Raw genomic sequence first — 18,762 nt, 5'->3', positions numbered from 1 at the left:
TCCGCACGCATGCGCACAGAAACTGGGCAGTCCTGTGCTGTTTCTGAAAGTTGCGTGGAAATACGAATCACTGATGCATTTTGTTGATGTCTAATGATTCTCTTGGGCAAATGAATGCATTTTCTAACAAGTTGAAAGGATTTAGTTGATTTCCTCCTTAGTTCAAAACATTTTTGAATATTGTTGAATTTCGGTTTAAAGTCTGGATTCCGCGATTCCGTATTATATAGGGCCCTAGTCCATGAAGTTGTCATAAGTGTGAACATAGGATATGCCCTCTCCCCCCCCCACAAGAGTGAAATATATGGGCTGGAAAGGAAATGTAAGCAAGGTTTGAGCTTTGTCAGTGTGTCACAACGTGGACATTTCTCTGTCTCCCGATGAATGAGCGGCACATTGACTTTATATAGTGTACCAAGAGGGTTCCCTTCGCTTACGGCCATACCAGCCTGAATACGCCCGATCTCGTCCGATCTCGGAAGCTAAGCAGGGTCGGGCCTGGTTAGTACTTGGATGGGAGACCGCCTGGGAATACCAGGTGCTGTAAGCTTTTTGCTCCAGTAGAGGTAGTGTCATGCGTGGAGCAACTGCCTTTTATTTATCGCCCTAATAATGTTGTGTCTTTTTATTGGACTACATGCAGTTTGTTAGTGCTGCCCTGCCCTGATCAAATCCAATCATGGACAGTGCGTTTCCCTCGAAATGTAGGCACTACATTCAGCATTTGTTTTTAGACTGTCAATGTCTGTCGTCCATTAGGGCCCTGTAAAATCCCTTCAATGTTTTGCCTGACCCCCCCCCCCAAAAAACTCCCCCTCTCCTCCGTTTACATTTCCCGGTTTACCGTTTATCCCTGCTTCTCCAGGTTTTCGCTCTCAAAAGCACACCTTTTTAATCGAAATATAACACGATTGGATGTTCTATGTCCACGACAACATTTAAAACCCTAGCAGGAGACCACTTTTGAGGTCTGGGAAAAATTGAAGACATATCGATTTTGGGGTGTAGTTACCCTTTAAACGCAAGTGTGCGCCAGGAAGAGACCTTTGTTTGGTTAAGCGGTGTTGCTGTAGCGCTCATGTGATTGCGGAGTTTGCAAAACAAATGGCCACTGGATTGATGCAAATAATGATGATATAATTCTGCCAAGCTGGCATAGGCTACTTTGCAGTTAACATTTGATTGAGAAGGTTTTTGTGGGAAGCCTTTCCTTCTCTACCAGAAGAAGGTAATCATTAGCCTCAACGCTAACGGCTACACAAAGTGTAGACCTGCGCGCGCTCCGCACGCATGCGCACAGAAACTGGGCAGTCCTGTGCTGTTTCTGAAAGTTGCGTGGAAATACGAATCACTGATGCATTTTGTTGATGTCTAATGATTCTCTTGGGCAAATGAATGCATTTTCTAACAAGTTGAAAGGATTTAGTTGATTTCCTCCTTAGTTCAAAACATTTTTGAATATTGTTGAATTTCGGTTTAAAGTCTGGATTCCGCGATTCCGTATTATATAGGGCCCTAGTCCATGAAGTTGTCATAAGTGTGAACATAGGATATGCCCTCTCCCCCCCCCCACAAGAGTGAAATATATGGGCTGGAAAGGAAATGTAAGCAAGGTTTGAGCTTTGTCAGTGTGTCACAACGTGGACATTTCTCTGTCTCCCGATGAATGAGCGGCACATTGACTTTATATAGTGTACCAAGAGGGTTCCCTTCGCTTACGGCCATACCAGCCTGAATACGCCCGATCTCGTCCGATCTCGGAAGCTAAGCAGGGTCGGGCCTGGTTAGTACTTGGATGGGAGACCGCCTGGGAATACCAGGTGCTGTAAGCTTTTTGCTCCAGTAGAGGTAGTGTCATGCGTGGAGCAACTGCCTTTTATTTATCGCCCTAATAATGTTGTGTCTTTTTATTGGACTACATGCAGTTTGTTAGTGCTGCCCTGCCCTGATCAAATCCAATCATGGACAGTGCGTTTCCCTCGAAATGTAGGCACTACATTCAGCATTTGTTTTTAGACTGTCAATGTCTGTCGTCCATTAGGGCCCTGTAAAATCCCTTCAATGTTTTGCCTGACCCCCCCCCCCAAAAATTCCCCCTCTCCTCCGTTTACATTTCCCGGTTTACCGTTTATCCCTGCTTCTCCAGGTTTTCGCTCTCAAAAGCACACCTTTTTAATCGAAATATAACACGATTGGATGTTCTATGTCCACGACAACATTTAAAACCCTAGCAGGAGACCACTTTTGAGGTCTGGGAAAAATTGAAGACATATCGATTTTGGGGTGTAGTTACCCTTTAAACGCAAGTGTGCGCCAGGAAGAGACCTTTGTTTGGTTAAGCGGTGTTGCTGTAGCGCTCATGTGATTGCGGAGTTTGCAAAACAAATGGCCACTGGATTGATGCAAATAATGATGATATAATTCTGCCAAGCTGGCATAGGCTACTTTGCAGTTAACATTTCATTGAGAAGGTTTTTGTGGGAAGCCTTTCCTTCTCTACCAGAAGAAGGTAATCATTAGCCTCAACGCTAACGGCTACACAAAGTGTAGACCTGCGCGCGCTCCGCACGCATGCGCACAGAAACTGGGCAGTCCTGTGCTGTTTCTGAAAGTTGCGTGGAAATACGAATCACTGATGCATTTTGTTGATGTCTAATGATTCTCTTGGGCAAATGAATGCATTTTCTAACAAGTTGAAAGGATTTAGTTGATTTCCTCCTTAGTTCAAAACATTTTTGAATATTGTTGAATTTCGGTTTAAAGTCTGGATTCCGCGATTCCGTATTATATAGGGCCCTAGTCCATGAAGTTGTCATAAGTGTGAACATAGGATATGCCCTCTCCCCCCCCCACAAGAGTGAAATATATGGGCTGGAAAGGAAATGTAAGCAAGGTTTGAGCTTTGTCAGTGTGTCACAACGTGGACATTTCTCTGTCTCCCGATGAATGAGCGGCACATTGACTTTATATAGTGTACCAAGAGGGTTCCCTTCGCTTACGGTCATACCAGCCTGAATACGCCCGATCTCGTCCGATCTCGGAAGCTAAGCAGGGTCGGGCCTGGTTAGTACTTGGATGGGAGACCGCCTGGGAATACCAGGTGCTGTAAGCTTTTTGCTCCAGTAGAGGTAGTGTCATGCGTGGAGCAACTGCCTTTTATTTATCGCCCTAATAATGTTGTGTCTTTTTATTGGACTACATGCAGTTTGTTAGTGCTGCCCTGCCCTGATCAAATCCAATCATGGACAGTGCGTTTCCCTCGAAATGTAGGCACTACATTCAGCATTTGTTTTTAGACTGTCAATGTCTGTCGTCCATTAGGGCCCTGTAAAATCCCTTCAATGTTTTGCCTGACCCCCCCCCCCCAAAAATTCCCCCTCTCCTCCGTTTACATTTCCCGGTTTACCGTTTATCCCTGCTTCTCCAGGTTTTCGCTCTCAAAAGCACACCTTTTTAATCGAAATATAACACGATTGGATGTTCTATGTCCACGACAACATTTAAAACCCTAGCAGGAGACCACTTTTGAGGTCTGGGAAAAATTGAAGACATATCGATTTTGGGGTGTAGTTACCCTTTAAACTCAAGTGTGCGCCAGGAAGAGACCTTTGTTTGGTTAAGCGGTGTTGCTGTAGCGCTCATGTGATTGCGGAGTTTGCAAAACAAATGGCCACTGGATTGATGCAAATAATGATGATATAATTCTGCCAAGCTGGCATAGGCTACTTTGCAGTTAACATTTGATTGAGAAGGTTTTTGTGGGAAGCCTTTCCTTCTCTACCAGAAGAAGGTAATCATTAGCCTCAACGCTAACGGCTACACAAAGTGTAGACCTGCGCGCGCTCCGCACGCATGCGCACAGAAACTGGGCAGTCCTGTGCTGTTTCTGAAAGTTGCGTGGAAATACGAATCACTGATGCATTTTGTTGATGTCTAATGATTCTCTTGGGCAAATGAATGCATTTTCTAACAAGTTGAAAGGATTTAGTTGATTTCCTCCTTAGTTCAAAACATTTTTGAATATTGTTGAATTTCGGTTTAAAGTCTGGATTCCGTGATTCCGTATTATATAGGGCCCTAGTCCATGAAGTTGTCATAAGTGTGAACATAGGATATGCCCTCTCCCCCCCCCACAAGAGTGAAATATATGGGCTGGAAAGGAAATGTAAGCAAGGTTTGAGCTTTGTCAGTGTGTCACAACGTGGACATTTCTCTGTCTCCCGATGAATGAGCGGCACATTGACTTTATATAGTGTACCAAGAGGGTTCCCTTCGCTTACGGCCATACCAGCCTGAATACGCCCGATCTCGTCCGATCTCGGAAGCTAAGCAGGGTCGGGCCTGGTTAGTACTTGGATGGGAGACCGCCTGGGAATACCAGGTGCTGTAAGCTTTTTGCTCCAGTAGAGGGTACTCTTGTGTCATGCGTGGAGCAACTGCCTTTTATTTATCGCCCTAATAATGTTGTGTCTTTTTATTGGACTACATGCAGTTTGTTAGTGCTGCCCTGCCCTGATCAAATCCAATCATGGACAGTGCGTTTCCCTCGAAATGTAGGCACTACATTCAGCATTTGTTTTTAGACTGTCAATGTCTGTCGTCCATTAGGGCCCTGTAAAATCCCTTCAATGTTTTGCCTGACCCCCCCCCCAAAAAAATTCCCCCTCTCCTCCGTTTACATTTCCCGGTTTACCGTTTATCCCTGCTTCTCCAGGTTTTCGCTCTCAAAAGCACACCTTTTTAATCGAAATATAACACGATTGGATGTTCTATGTCCACGACAACATTTAAAACCCTAGCAGGAGACCACTTTTGAGGTCTGGGAAAAATTGAAGACATATCGATTTTGGGGTGTAGTTACCCTTTAAACGCAAGTGTGCGCCAGGAAGAGACCTTTGTTTGGTTAAGCGGTGTTGCTGTAGCGCTCATGTGATTGCGGAGTTTGCAAAACAAATGGCCACTGGATTGATGCAAATAATGATGATATAATTCTGCCAAGCTGGCATAGGCTACTTTGCAGTTAACATTTGATTGAGAAGGTTTTTGTGGGAAGCCTTTCCTTCTCTACCAGAAGAAGGTAATCATTAGCCTCAACGCTAACGGCTACACAAAGTGTAGACCTGCGCGCGCTCCGCACGCATGCGCACAGAAACTGGGCAGTCCTGTGCTGTTTCTGAAAGTTGCGTGGAAATACGAATCACTGATGCATTTTGTTGATGTCTAATGATTCTCTTGGGCAAATGAATGCATTTTCTAACAAGTTGAAAGGATTTAGTTGATTTCCTCCTTAGTTCAAAACATTTTTGAATATTGTTGAATTTCGGTTTAAAGTCTGGATTCCGCGATTCCGTATTATATAGGGCCCTAGTCCATGAAGTTGTCATAAGTGTGAACATAGGATATGCCCTCTCCCCCCCCCCACAAGAGTGAAATATATGGGCTGGAAAGGAAATGTAAGCAAGGTTTGAGCTTTGTCAGTGTGTCACAACGTGGACATTTCTCTGTCTCCCGATGAATGAGCGGCACATTGACTTTATATAGTGTACCAAGAGGGTTCCCTTCGCTTACGGCCATACCAGCCTGAATACGCCCGATCTCGTCCGATCTCGGAAGCTAAGCAGGGTTGGGCCTGGTTAGTACTTGGATGGGAGACCGCCTGGGAATACCAGGTGCTGTAAGCTTTTTGCTCCAGTAGAGGTAGTGTCATGCGTGGAGCAACTGCCTTTTATTTATCGCCCTAATAATGTTGTGTCTTTTTATTGGACTACATGCAGTTTGTTAGTGCTGCCCTGCCCTGATCAAATCCAATCATGGACAGTGCGTTTCCCTCGAAATGTAGGCACTACATTCAGCATTTGTTTTTAGACTGTCAATGTCTGTCGTCCATTAGGGCCCTGTAAAATCCCTTCAATGTTTTGCCTGACCCCCCCCCCCCAAAAATTCCCCCTCTCCTCCGTTTACATTTCCCGGTTTACCGTTTATCCCTGCTTCTCCAGGTTTTCGCTCTCAAAAGCACACCTTTTTAATCGAAATATAACACGATTGGATGTTCTATGTCCACGACAACATTTAAAACCCTAGCAGGAGACCACTTTTGAGGTCTGGGAAAAATTGAAGACATATCGATTTTGGGGTGTAGTTACCCTTTAAACGCAAGTGTGCGCCAGGAAGAGACCTTTGTTTGGTTAAGCGGTGTTGCTGTAGCGCTCATGTGATTGCGGAGTTTGCAAAACAAATGGCCACTGGATTGATGCAAATAATGATGATATAATTCTGCCAAGCTGGCATAGGCTACTTTGCAGTTAACATTTGATTGAGAAGGTTTTTGTGGGAAGCCTTTCCTTCTCTACCAGAAGAAGGTAATCATTAGCCTCAACGCTAACGGCTACACAAAGTGTAGACCTGCGCGCGCTCCGCACGCATGCGCACAGAAACTGGGCAGTCCTGTGCTGTTTCTGAAAGTTGCGTGGAAATACGAATCACTGATGCATTTTGTTGATGTCTAATGATTCTCTTGGGCAAATGAATGCATTTTCTAACAAGTTGAAAGGATTTAGTTGATTTCCTCCTTAGTTCAAAACATTTTTGAATATTGTTGAATTTCGGTTTAAAGTCTGGATTCCGCGATTCCGTATTATATAGGGCCCTAGTCCATGAAGTTGTCATAAGTGTGAACATAGGATATGCCCTCTCCCCCCCCCACAAGAGTGAAATATATGGGCTGGAAAGGAAATGTAAGCAAGGTTTGAGCTTTGTCAGTGTGTCACAACGTGGACATTTCTCTGTCTCCCGATGAATGAGCGGCACATTGACTTTATATAGTGTACCAAGAGGGTTCCCTTCGCTTACGGCCATACCAGCCTGAATACGCCCGATCTCGTCCGATCTCGGAAGCTAAGCAGGGTCGGGCCTGGTTAGTACTTGGATGGGAGACCGCCTGGGAATACCAGGTGCTGTAAGCTTTTTGCTCCAGTAGAGGGTACTCTTGTGTCATGCGTGGAGCAACTGCCTTTTATTTATCGCCCTAATAATGTTGTGTCTTTTTATTGGACTACATGCAGTTTGTTAGTGCTGCCCTGCCCTGATCAAATCCAATCATGGACAGTGCGTTTCCCTCGAAATGTAGGCACTACATTCAGCATTTGTTTTTAGACTGTCAATGTCTGTCGTCCATTAGGGCCCTGTAAAATCCCATCAATGTTTTGCCTGACCCCCCCCCCCCAAAAATTCCCCCTCTCCTCCGTTTACATTTCCCGGTTTACCGTTTATCCCTGCTTCTCCAGGTTTTCGCTCTCAAAAGCACACCTTTTTAATCGAAATATAACACGATTGGATGTTCTATGTCCACGACAACATTTAAAACCCTAGCAGGAGACCACTTTTGAGGTCTGGGAAAAATTGAAGACATATCGATTTTGGGGTGTAGTTACCCTTTAAACGCAAGTGTGCGCCAGGAAGAGACCTTTGTTTGGTTAAGCGGTGTTGCTGTAGCGCTCATGTGATTGCGGAGTTTGCAAAACAAATGGCCACTGGATTGATGCAAATAATGATGATATAATTCTGCCAAGCTGGCATAGGCTACTTTGCAGTTAACATTTGATTGAGAAGGTTTTTGTGGGAAGCCTTTCCTTCTCTACCAGAAGAAGGTAATCATTAGCCTCAACGCTAACGGCTACACAAAGTGTAGACCTGCGCGCGCTCCGCACGCATGCGCACAGAAACTGGGCAGTCCTGTGCTGTTTCTGAAAGTTGCGTGGAAATACGAATCACTGATGCATTTTGTTGATGTCTAATGATTCTCTTGGGCAAATGAATGCATTTTCTAACAAGTTGAAAGGATTTAGTTGATTTCCTCCTTAGTTCAAAACATTTTTGAATATTGTTGAATTTCGGTTTAAAGTCTGGATTCCGCGATTCCGTATTATATAGGGCCCTAGTCCATGAAGTTGTCATAAGTGTGAACATAGGATATGCCCTCTCCCCCCCCCACAAGAGTGAAATATATGGGCTGGAAAGGAAATGTAAGCAAGGTTTGAGCTTTGTCAGTGTGTCACAACGTGGACATTTCTCTGTCTCCCGATGAATGAGCGGCACATTGACTTTATATAGTGTACCAAGAGGGTTCCCTTCGCTTACGGCCATACCAGCCTGAATACGCCCGATCTCGTCCGATCTCGGAAGCTAAGCAGGGTCGGGCCTGGTTAGTACTTGGATGGGAGACCGCCTGGGAATACCAGGTGCTGTAAGCTTTTTGCTCCAGTAGAGGGTACTCTTGTGTCATGCGTGGAGCAACTGCCTTTTATTTATCGCCCTAATAATGTTGTGTCTTTTTATTGGACTACATGCAGTTTGTTAGTGCTGCCCTGCCCTGATCAAATCCAATCATGGACAGTGCGTTTCCCTCGAAATGTAGGCACTACATTCAGCATTTGTTTTTAGACTGTCAATGTCTGTCGTCCATTAGGGCCCTGTAAAATCCCTTCAATGTTTTGCCTGACCCCCCCCCCAAAAAAAATTCCCCCTCTCCTCCGTTTACATTTCCCGGTTTACCGTTTATCCCTGCTTCTCCAGGTTTTCGCTCTCAAAAGCACACCTTTTTAATCGAAATATAACACGATTGGATGTTCTATGTCCACGACAACATTTAAAACCCTAGCAGGAGACCACTTTTGAGGTCTGGGAAAAATTGAATACATATCGATTTTGGGGTGTAGTTACCCTTTAAACGCAAGTGTGCGCCAGGAAGAGACCTTTGTTTGGTTAAGCGGTGTTGCTGTAGCGCTCATGTGATTGCGGAGTTTGCAAAACAAATGGCCACTGGATTGATGCAAATAATGATGATATAATTCTGCCAAGCTGGCATAGGCTACTTTGCAGTTAACATTTGATTGAGAAGGTTTTTGTGGGAAGCCTTTCCTTCTCTACCAGAAGAAGGTAATCATTAGCCTCAACGCTAACGGCTACACAAAGTGTAGACCTGCGCGCGCTCCGCACGCATGCGCACAGAAACTGGGCAGTCCTGTGCTGTTTCTGAAAGTTGCGTGGAAATACGAATCACTGATGCATTTTGTTGATGTCTAATGATTCTCTTGGGCAAATGAATGCATTTTCTAACAAGTTGAAAGGATTTAGTTGATTTCCTCCTTAGTTCAAAACATTTTTGAATATTGTTGAATTTCGGTTTAAAGTCTGGATTCCGTGATTCCGTATTATATAGGGCCCTAGTCCATGAAGTTGTCATAAGTGTGAACATAGGATATGCCCTCTCCCCCCCCCACAAGAGTGAAATATATGGGCTGGAAAGGAAATGTAAGCAAGGTTTGAGCTTTGTCAGTGTGTCACAACGTGGACATTTCTCTGTCTCCCGATGAATGAGCGGCACATTGACTTTATATAGTGTACCAAGAGGGTTCCCTTCGCTTACGGCCATACCAGCCTGAATACGCCCGATCTCGTCCGATCTCGGAAGCTAAGCAGGGTCGGGCCTGGTTAGTACTTGGATGGGAGACCGCCTGGGAATACCAGGTGCTGTAAGCTTTTTGCTCCAGTAGAGGGTACTCTTGTGTCATGCGTGGAGCAACTGCCTTTTATTTATCGCCCTAATAATGTTGTGTCTTTTTATTGGACTACATGCAGTTTGTTAGTGCTGCCCTGCCCTGATCAAATCCAATCATGGACAGTGCGTTTCCCTCGAAATGTAGGCACTACATTCAGCATTTGTTTTTAGACTGTCAATGTCTGTCGTCCATTAGGGCCCTGTAAAATCCCTTCAATGTTTTGCCTGACCCCCCCCCCAAAAAAAATTCCCCCTCTCCTCCGTTTACATTTCCCGGTTTACCGTTTATCCCTGCTTCTCCAGGTTTTCGCTCTCAAAAGCACACCTTTTTAATCGAAATATAACACGATTGGATGTTCTATGTCCACGACAACATTTAAAACCCTAGCAGGAGACCACTTTTGAGGTCTGGGAAAAATTGAAGACATATCGATTTTGGGGTGTAGTTACCCTTTAAACGCAAGTGTGCGCCAGGAAGAGACCTTTGTTTGGTTAAGCGGTGTTGCTGTAGCGCTCATGTGATTGCGGAGTTTGCAAAACAAATGGCCACTGGATTGATGCAAATAATGATGATATAATTCTGCCAAGCTGGCATAGGCTACTTTGCAGTTAACATTTGATTGAGAAGGTTTTTGTGGGAAGCCTTTCCTTCTCTACCAGAAGAAGGTAATCATTAGCCTCAACGCTAACGGCTACACAAAGTGTAGACCTGCGCGCGCTCCGCACGCATGCGCACAGAAACTGGGCAGTCCTGTGCTGTTTCTGAAAGTTGCGTGGAAATACGAATCACTGATGCATTTTGTTGATGTCTAATGATTCTCTTGGGCAAATGAATGCATTTTCTAACAAGTTGAAAGGATTTAGTTGATTTCCTCCTTAGTTCAAAACATTTTTGAATATTGTTGAATTTCGGTTTAAAGTCTGGATTCCGCGATTCCGTATTATATAGGGCCCTAGTCCATGAAGTTGTCATAAGTGTGAACATAGGATATGCCCTCTCCCCCCCCCACAAGAGTGAAATATATGGGCTGGAAAGGAAATGTAAGCAAGGTTTGAGCTTTGTCAGTGTGTCACAACGTGGACATTTCTCTGTCTCCCGATGAATGAGCGGCACATTGACTTTATATAGTGTACCAAGAGGGTTCCCTTCGCTTACGGCCATACCAGCCTGAATACGCCCGATCTCGTCCGATCTCGGAAGCTAAGCAGGGTCGGGCCTGGTTAGTACTTGGATGGGAGACCGCCTGGGAATACCAGGTGCTGTAAGCTTTTTGCTCCAGTAGAGGGTACTCTTGTGTCATGCGTGGAGCAACTACCTTTTATTTATCGCCCTAATAATGTTGTGTCTTTTTATTGGACTACATGCAGTTTGTTAGTGCTGCCCTGCCCTGATCAAATCCAATCATGGACAGTGCGTTTCCCTCGAAATGTAGGCACTACATTCAGCATTTGTTTTTAGACTGTCAATGTCTGTCGTCCATTAGGGCCCTGTAAAATCCCTTCAATGTTTTGCCTGACCCCCCCCCCAAAAAAATTCCCCCTCTCCTCCGTTTACATTTCCCGGTTTACCGTTTATCCCTGCTTCTCCAGGTTTTCGCTCTCAAAAGCACACCTTTTTAATCGAAATATAACACGATTGGATGTTCTATGTCCACGACAACATTTAAAACCCTAGCAGGAGACCACTTTTGAGGTCTGGGAAAAATTGAAGACATATCGATTTTGGGGTGTAGTTACCCTTTAAACGCAAGTGTGCGCCAGGAAGAGACCTTTGTTTGGTTAAGCGGTGTTGCTGTAGCGCTCATGTGATTGCGGAGTTTGCAAAACAAATGGCCACTGGATTGATGCAAATAATGATGATATAATTCTGCCAAGCTGGCATAGGCTACTTTGCAGTTAACATTTGATTGAGAAGGTTTTTGTGGGAAGCCTTTCCTTCTCTACCAGAAGAAGGTAATCATTAGCCTCAACGCTAACGGCTACACAAAGTGTAGACCTGCGCGCGCTCCGCACGCATGCGCACAGAAACTGGGCAGTCCTGTGCTGTTTCTGAAAGTTGCGTGGAAATACGAATCACTGATGCATTTTGTTGATGTCTAATGATTCTCTTGGGCAAATGAATGCATTTTCTAACAAGTTGAAAGGATTTAGTTGATTTCCTCCTTAGTTCAAAACATTTTTGAATATTGTTGAATTTCGGTTTAAAGTCTGGATTCCGCGATTCCGTATTATATAGGGCCCTAGTCCATGAAGTTGTCATAAGTGTGAACATAGGATATGCCCTCTCCCCCCCCCACAAGAGTGAAATATATGGGCTGGAAAGGAAATGTAAGCAAGGTTTGAGCTTTGTCAGTGTGTCACAACGTGGACATTTCTCTGTCTCCCGATGAATGAGCGGCACATTGACTTTATATAGTGTACCAAGAGGGTTCCCTTCGCTTACGGCCATACCAGCCTGAATACGCCCGATCTCGTCCGATCTCGGAAGCTAAGCAGGGTCGGGCCTGGTTAGTACTTGGATGGGAGACCGCCTGGGAATACCAGGTGCTGTAAGCTTTTTGCTCCAGTAGAGGGTACTCTTGTGTCATGCGTGGAGCAACTACCTTTTATTTATCGCCCTAATAATGTTGTGTCTTTTTATTGGACTACATGCAGTTTGTTAGTGCTGCCCTGCCCTGATCAAATCCAATCATGGACAGTGCGTTTCCCTCGAAATGTAGGCACTACATTCAGCATTTGTTTTTAGACTGTCAATGTCTGTCGTCCATTAGGGCCCTGTAAAATCCCTTCAATGTTTTGCCTGACCCCCCCCCCAAAAAAATTCCCCCTCTCCTCCGTTTACATTTCCCGGTTTACCGTTTATCCCTGCTTCTCCAGGTTTTCGCTCTCAAAAGCACACCTTTTTAATCGAAATATAACACGATTGGATGTTCTATGTCCACGACAACATTTAAAACCCTAGCAGGAGACCACTTTTGAGGTCTGGGAAAAATTGAAGACATATCGATTTTGGGGTGTAGTTACCCTTTAAACGCAAGTGTGCGCCAGGAAGAGACCTTTGTTTGGTTAAGCGGTGTTGCTGTAGCGCTCATGTGATTGCGGAGTTTGCAAAACAAATGGCCACTGGATTGATGCAAATAATGATGATATAATTCTGCCAAGCTGGCATAGGCTACTTTGCAGTTAACATTTCATTGAGAAGGTTTTTGTGGGAAGCCTTTCCTTCTCTACCAGAAGAAGGTAATCATTAGCCTCAACGCTAACGGCTACACAAAGTGTAGACCTGCGCGCGCTCCGCACGCATGCGCACAGAAACTGGGCAGTCCTGTGCTGTTTCTGAAAGTTGCGTGGAAATACGAATCACTGATGCATTTTGTTGATGTCTAATGATTCTCTTGGGCAAATGAATGCATTTTCTAACAAGTTGAAAGGATTTAGTTGATTTCCTCCTTAGTTCAAAACATTTTTGAATATTGTTGAATTTCGGTTTAAAGTCTGGATTCCGCGATTCCGTATTATATAGGGCCCTAGTCCATGAAGTTGTCATAAGTGTGAACATAGGATATGCCCTCTCCCCCCCCCACAAGAGTGAAATATATGGGCTGGAAAGGAAATGTAAGCAAGGTTTGAGCTTTGTCAGTGTGTCACAACGTGGACATTTCTCTGTCTCCCGATGAATGAGCGGCACATTGACTTTATATAGTGTACCAAGAGGGTTCCCTTCGCTTACGGCCATACCAGCCTGAATACGCCCGATCTCGTCCGATCTCGGAAGCTAAGCAGGGTCGGGCCTGGTTAGTAATTGGATGGGAGACCGCCTGGGAATACCAGGTGCTGTAAGCTTTTTGCTCCAGTAGAGGGTACTCTTGTGTCATGCGTGGAGCAACTGCCTTTTATTTATCGCCCTAATAATGTTGTGTCTTTTTATTGGACTACATGCAGTTTGTTAGTGCTGCCCTGCCCTGATCAAATCCAATCATGGACAGTGCGTTTCCCTCGAAATGTAGGCACTACATTCAGCATTTGTTTTTAGACTGTCAATGTCTGTCGTCCATTAGGGCCCTGTAAAATCCCTTCAATGTTTTGCCTGACCCCCCCCCAAAAAAAATTCCCCCTCTCCTCCGTTTACATTTCCCGGTTTACCGTTTATCCCTGCTTCTCCAGGTTTTCGCTCTCAAAAGCACACCTTTTTAATCGAAATATAACACGATTGGATGTTCTATGTCCACGACAACATTTAAAACCCTAGCAGGAGACCACTTTTGAGGTCTGGGAAAAATTGAAGACATATCGATTTTGGGGTGTAGTTACCCTTTAAACGCAAGTGTGCGCCAGGAAGAGACCTTTGTTTGGTTAAGCGGTGTTGCTGTAGCGCTCATGTGATTGCGGAGTTTGCAAAACAAATGGCCACTGGATTGATGCAAATAATGATGATATAATTCTGCCAAGCTGGCATAGGCTACTTTGCAGTTAACATTTGATTGAGAAGGTTTTTGTGGGAAGCCTTTCCTTCTCTACCAGAAGAAGGTAATCATTAGCCTCAACGCTAACGGCTACACAAAGTGTAGACCTGCGCGCGCTCCGCACGCATGCGCACAGAAACTGGGCAGTCCTGTGCTGTTTCTGAAAGTTGCGTGGAAATACGAATCACTGATGCATTTTGTTGATGTCTAATGATTCTCTTGGGCAAATGAATGCATTTTCTAACAAGTTGAAAGGATTTAGTTGATTTCCTCCTTAGTTCAAAACATTTTTGAATATTGTTGAATTTCGGTTTAAAGTCTGGATTCCGTGTGGGCGCGTCCTAGTCCATGAAGTTGTCATAAGTGTGAACATAGGATATGCCCCCCCCCCCCCCCACAAGACCTGCTTCTCCAGGTTTTCGCTCTCAAAAGCACACCTTTTTAATTGAAATATAACCTCCTCTACCAGAAGAAGGTTATAATTAGGCTCAGCACTAACGGCTACACAAAGTGTAGACATGCGCGCGCTCCGCAGGTATGCTCACAGACAGGCATGCACAAAGACTGGGCACTCCTGTGCCATGTGCATGGAAATACGAATCACTGAATCATTTTGTTAATGTGTTATGATTCTCTTGGGCAAATTAATGCCTAAATGATTACCGACCTGTAGCACTCATGTTTGTAGCCATGAAATGCTTTGAAAGGCTGGTCATGGCTCACATCAACATATCCTCGAAACGCTAGACCCACTCCAATTTGCATACCACACCAACAGATCCACAGATGATGCAAACTCTATTCCACCCCACATTGCCCTTTCACACTTAGACAAAAGGAACCGCTATGTGAGACTGCTGTTCATTGACGACAGCTAAGCTTTCAACACCATAGTGCCCTCAAAGCCCCTCACTAAGCTAAGGATCCTGGGACTAAACACCTCCCTCTGCAACTGGATCCTGGACATCCTGATGGGCCACCCCCAGGTGGTAAGGGTAGGTAACAACATCTGCCATGCTGATCCTCAACACGGGGGCCCCTAGGGGTGTGTGCTCAGTTCCCTCCTGTGCTCCCTGTTCACTCATGACAGCACTGCCAGGCACGACTCCAACACCATCATTAAGTTGGCCCAGCGTCGTCCGGGTTAGGGGAAGGTTTGCCCGGCAGGGATGTCCTTGTCCCATCATGCGCTAGCGACGGGCTGAGTGCAGTGGTTGCTGACAATGTCGCACAGTGTTTCCCCTGACACGTTGGTGCGGCTGGCTTCCGTGTTAAGTGGGCATTGTGTCAAGAAGCAGTGCGGCTTGTTTGGTTTGTGTTTTGGAGGACGCACGGCTCTTGACCTTCGCCTCTCCCGAGTCCATACGGGAGTTGCAGCGATGAGACAAGACTGTTACTACCAATTGGATACCATGAACAAAACAATAAATGTTTGCTGATTACACAACAGTGTTAGGCCTGATCATCGACAACGTTGAGATCTCCCTATAGGGAGGATGTCAGAGACCTGACCGTGTGGTGCAAGGACAACAACCTCTCCCTCAATGTGATCAAGACAAAGGAGATGATCGTGAACTACAGGAAAAGGTGGACCGTGCACGCCCGCATTCTCATCGATGGGCTGTAGTGGAGCAGGTTGAGAGCTTCAAGTTCCTTGGTGCCACATCATCAACTAACACGGTCCAAGCACACCCAGATAGTCGTGAAGAGGTCACGATAAAACCTATTCACCCTCAGGAGACTGAAAATATTTGGCATGGGTCCTCAGATCCTCAAAAGGTTTTACAGCTGCATCATTCCTTCGCTTATGGCCATACCAGTCTGAATTCGCCTGATTTCAGAAGCTAAGCAGATTTGGGCCTGGTTAGTACATGTATGGAAGACTGCCTGGGAAGACCAGGTGCTGTAAGCTTTTTGTCCAATGAAATGCACTGCAAGCAAATAGTGTAGTTTGTGTAGGCAATAGCAGCAGGAAATAAATTATACATTTTTCCCATTCTATATTGTTTTATTTTCAATACAAATGGACTGAAATTAAAGCGCTCTCATAAGTTCCTTTGCGTACACATCACAGATAAACTTAAATGGTCCACCCACACAGACAGTGCGGTGGAGAAGGTGCAACAGTGCCTCTTCAACCTCAGGAGGCTGAAGAAAGTTGTCTTGTCAACTAAAACCCTCAAACTTTTACAGATGCACAATTGAGAGCATCCTGTCGGGCTGTATCACCACCTGGTAAGGCAACAGCACCGCCCAAAACCGCAGGGCTCTCCAGAGGGTGGTGCGGTCTGCACAACGCATCACCAGGGACAAACTACCTGCCCTACAGGACATCTTCAGCACTCGATGTCACAGGAAGACCAAAAAGATCATCAAGGACAACAACCACCCAAGCCACTGCCTGTTCACTCCGCTGCCGTCCAGAAGGCGAGGTAAGTTCAGGTGCATCAAAGCTGGGACAGAGAGACTGAAAAACAGCTTTTATCTCAAGGCCATCAGACTGTTAAACAGCCATCACTAACACAGAGAGGCTGCTGCCTACATACATACTTGAAATCATTCACCATTCAAAGAAATGGATCACTAGTCACTTTAATAATGCCACTTTAATAATGTTTACATATCTTGCATTACTCATCTCATATGTATATACTGTATTTTATTCCATATATTGCATCTTGCCTATGCCGCTCTGTAATTGCCCATCCATATATTTATATGTACATATTCTTATTAATTCCTTTACACTTGTGTGTATAAGGTAGTTGTGGAATTGTTAGATATTACTGCACTGTCGGAACTAGAAGCACAAACATTTCGCTACACTCGCAACAACAGCTGCTGTGTATGTGACCAATAGAATTTGATTTCATCTCTATAGATAATTAGAGTAGGTAAGCCTACTGTAATGTTATAGGATTATCACACAGTGCAGAATTCATTAGAAATTGAATCACAAAAACATGTTCTTTACATTTTCCACAGTGTTGTAAATCTTGAGGACAGGACAACCTCTGGGTGTTGTTGAGTTCCACCTGGCATATGTTCTCTGCTGAGGTCACAGAGCTGAGGAATGCAGTGTGGAGTCTATACAATGAACGGAGACATACAGCTATGCATTTGGGACAGAGAGGCATGAGGGCGTGCATAACATTGACTCCCACACCTCAGTCCAGCTAGCCAAAATATTGGAATGGCGTTCTGGATCCAAGCTGGAATGTAATAAGAATACATTTGACATGTATATAGGAGCACCTTGATACATTTGAGTCTCCACTTTGTGTTACACTGAAGTTCTTACAGGCCTGAAGAGAACATACGTTGCCTTTCCATTGCAATCTTTTATCAGAAATCAATTTCATACGGTCTCCCAACCAAACGTAGGTTTCAACTGCAGATTGATTTGAAAGCCAGCACACAGTTCTCTCAGTGTCCACAGAGTCTTTCCAAGACAGTCTCTTTATGGCCGAGATTAGCATGTAATCCCCTTTTATGGAGGGTTAGTGGATTTGGGGGTTGTTGGGAGTAGGGCAGGAAACTAGCCGTTATGTAAAAGCTATTAGCGGTCTGGAAGACAAAGCCCTATTATTGGCCTGAGAGGCGATCCTCAAGGACATTTGAGGACTGAGGTGCTCGTTCAGAATTTGGGGGTGGGGGGCGAGATTTGTCCCTTGATCAGAATGACTAATTTGTCCTATAATACATGTAAAGCAGAATATGTAATATACTGTATGACACAAAAGTCGTCGTACCGGCTGTATTTCTGCCTGCTTGAACGGCGAATAGCTCAGATACACATGAAAACATTAAAATGACTCCGAGAATCGATAGAGCATCGCTCAGAGATACACAAATACGATATAACAAAAAATGGGTTTCCTTTAAGAGGCCATTTTAAGAGTACTGTAGGTCTACATGTGACGGTTGTCTACTTTGTACCCTTTATGATGGATTCTCACCATTTTCTCACTATAGTTTGTCAGTTCAAATGACTATTGCGGGAGATTAACGTGCCCTATTTAATACTAGACATTAAAACATGGAAGGAGGGCTGGCTGAGACAGCCCTCCATGTAACTATGCAGTGACACGATGGTATAAATCTATGAAGCCAATTTTATCTAGCCAACATATAACCCACGTTTGCTTGGGCATGTTCTCTATGAGGCTGTTGTATGGGAAAGAATCATAACACCTCTGGCACAATTATTTTTTTTATTGGTTCACTGTAAGCACGTGTTAGTCATCATGGAGAACACTTGTAATGCTGATCTATGACATCTTACTATATAGGCTGCATTAATTACAGTTGTATATTACTATGAAATTGCCATTTGTAATAGTTCTCATTTTCATTATATCAAAGTATAGAATTAACAAATAGTTCAGCCAAATAATATCATTTCAAGTTGTAATTTGATGTAAAACACAAAATGGAAGTCAAGTTTGAGTCTCGGTCCAGGATAAGTAACGTCATAATGGACCCTGGTCGTAGAGGGAGAAAGGGCAACTTGAAGTCCACCATTGTTGATGTACAGCTGCATTTTGAACCCAGAGACTGTTATGGGGTTTATTCAAAACAGAACAGTCATGGAGGTGATGTGAATCTACAACAGAGAACATAGAACAAGTTCTAACTGATCCCCTGGTCTATCTTCCTGTTCTGAATAAACTCCTGAAACAAAGTAGGCTATAACAGGTCATTCCTCAGCTGACCATTTGGCTACTGATCATCTAATCCAGA

At 44.5% G+C, this 18,762-nt stretch overlaps 11 non-coding genes and 1 pseudogene across 11 annotated transcripts; all 12 read left to right on the top strand.

Moving 5' to 3' along the window:
* Window positions 1–431: 431 nt before the first annotated feature.
* On the top strand, window positions 432–550 carry LOC118938598. The gene has a single exon (XR_005035806.1). It is a non-coding gene; the product is annotated as a 5S ribosomal RNA (ribosomal RNA).
* A 1,163-nt stretch (window positions 551–1,713) lies between these two features.
* Window positions 1,714–1,832, top strand: LOC118938587. The gene has a single exon (XR_005035795.1). It is a non-coding gene; the product is annotated as a 5S ribosomal RNA (ribosomal RNA).
* Window positions 1,833–2,993: 1,161 nt separating this feature from the next.
* Window positions 2,994–3,112, top strand: LOC118938677. Its single transcript, XR_005035883.1, has one exon. It is a non-coding gene; the product is annotated as a 5S ribosomal RNA (ribosomal RNA).
* Window positions 3,113–4,274: 1,162 nt separating this feature from the next.
* LOC118938576 lies at window positions 4,275–4,393 on the top strand. The gene has a single exon (XR_005035784.1). It is a non-coding gene; the product is annotated as a 5S ribosomal RNA (ribosomal RNA).
* Window positions 4,394–5,562: 1,169 nt separating this feature from the next.
* On the top strand, window positions 5,563–5,681 carry LOC118938560. The gene has a single exon (XR_005035769.1). It is a non-coding gene; the product is annotated as a 5S ribosomal RNA (ribosomal RNA).
* Window positions 5,682–6,843: 1,162 nt separating this feature from the next.
* On the top strand, window positions 6,844–6,962 carry LOC118938565. Its single transcript, XR_005035774.1, has one exon. It is a non-coding gene; the product is annotated as a 5S ribosomal RNA (ribosomal RNA).
* A 1,168-nt stretch (window positions 6,963–8,130) lies between these two features.
* On the top strand, window positions 8,131–8,249 carry LOC118938681. The gene has a single exon (XR_005035887.1). It is a non-coding gene; the product is annotated as a 5S ribosomal RNA (ribosomal RNA).
* Window positions 8,250–9,418: 1,169 nt separating this feature from the next.
* Window positions 9,419–9,537, top strand: LOC118938670. The gene has a single exon (XR_005035876.1). It is a non-coding gene; the product is annotated as a 5S ribosomal RNA (ribosomal RNA).
* Window positions 9,538–10,706: 1,169 nt separating this feature from the next.
* On the top strand, window positions 10,707–10,825 carry LOC118938659. Its single transcript, XR_005035865.1, has one exon. It is a non-coding gene; the product is annotated as a 5S ribosomal RNA (ribosomal RNA).
* Window positions 10,826–11,993: 1,168 nt separating this feature from the next.
* LOC118938648 lies at window positions 11,994–12,112 on the top strand. Its single transcript, XR_005035854.1, has one exon. It is a non-coding gene; the product is annotated as a 5S ribosomal RNA (ribosomal RNA).
* Window positions 12,113–13,280: 1,168 nt separating this feature from the next.
* Window positions 13,281–13,399, top strand: LOC118938680. Its single transcript, XR_005035886.1, has one exon. It is a non-coding gene; the product is annotated as a 5S ribosomal RNA (ribosomal RNA).
* A 2,423-nt stretch (window positions 13,400–15,822) lies between these two features.
* LOC118938683 lies at window positions 15,823–15,931 on the top strand (annotated as a pseudogene).
* Window positions 15,932–18,762: the final 2,831 nt, after the last annotated feature.

The sequence above is a fragment of the Oncorhynchus mykiss genome, chromosome 13 (assembly GCF_013265735.2).
Source record: "Oncorhynchus mykiss isolate Arlee chromosome 13, USDA_OmykA_1.1, whole genome shotgun sequence".
Lineage (NCBI taxonomy): Eukaryota > Metazoa > Chordata > Actinopteri > Salmoniformes > Salmonidae > Oncorhynchus > Oncorhynchus mykiss.
The sequence above is the reverse complement of the archived record's forward strand: the minus strand, read 5'-3'. Positions and strand labels throughout refer to the sequence as shown.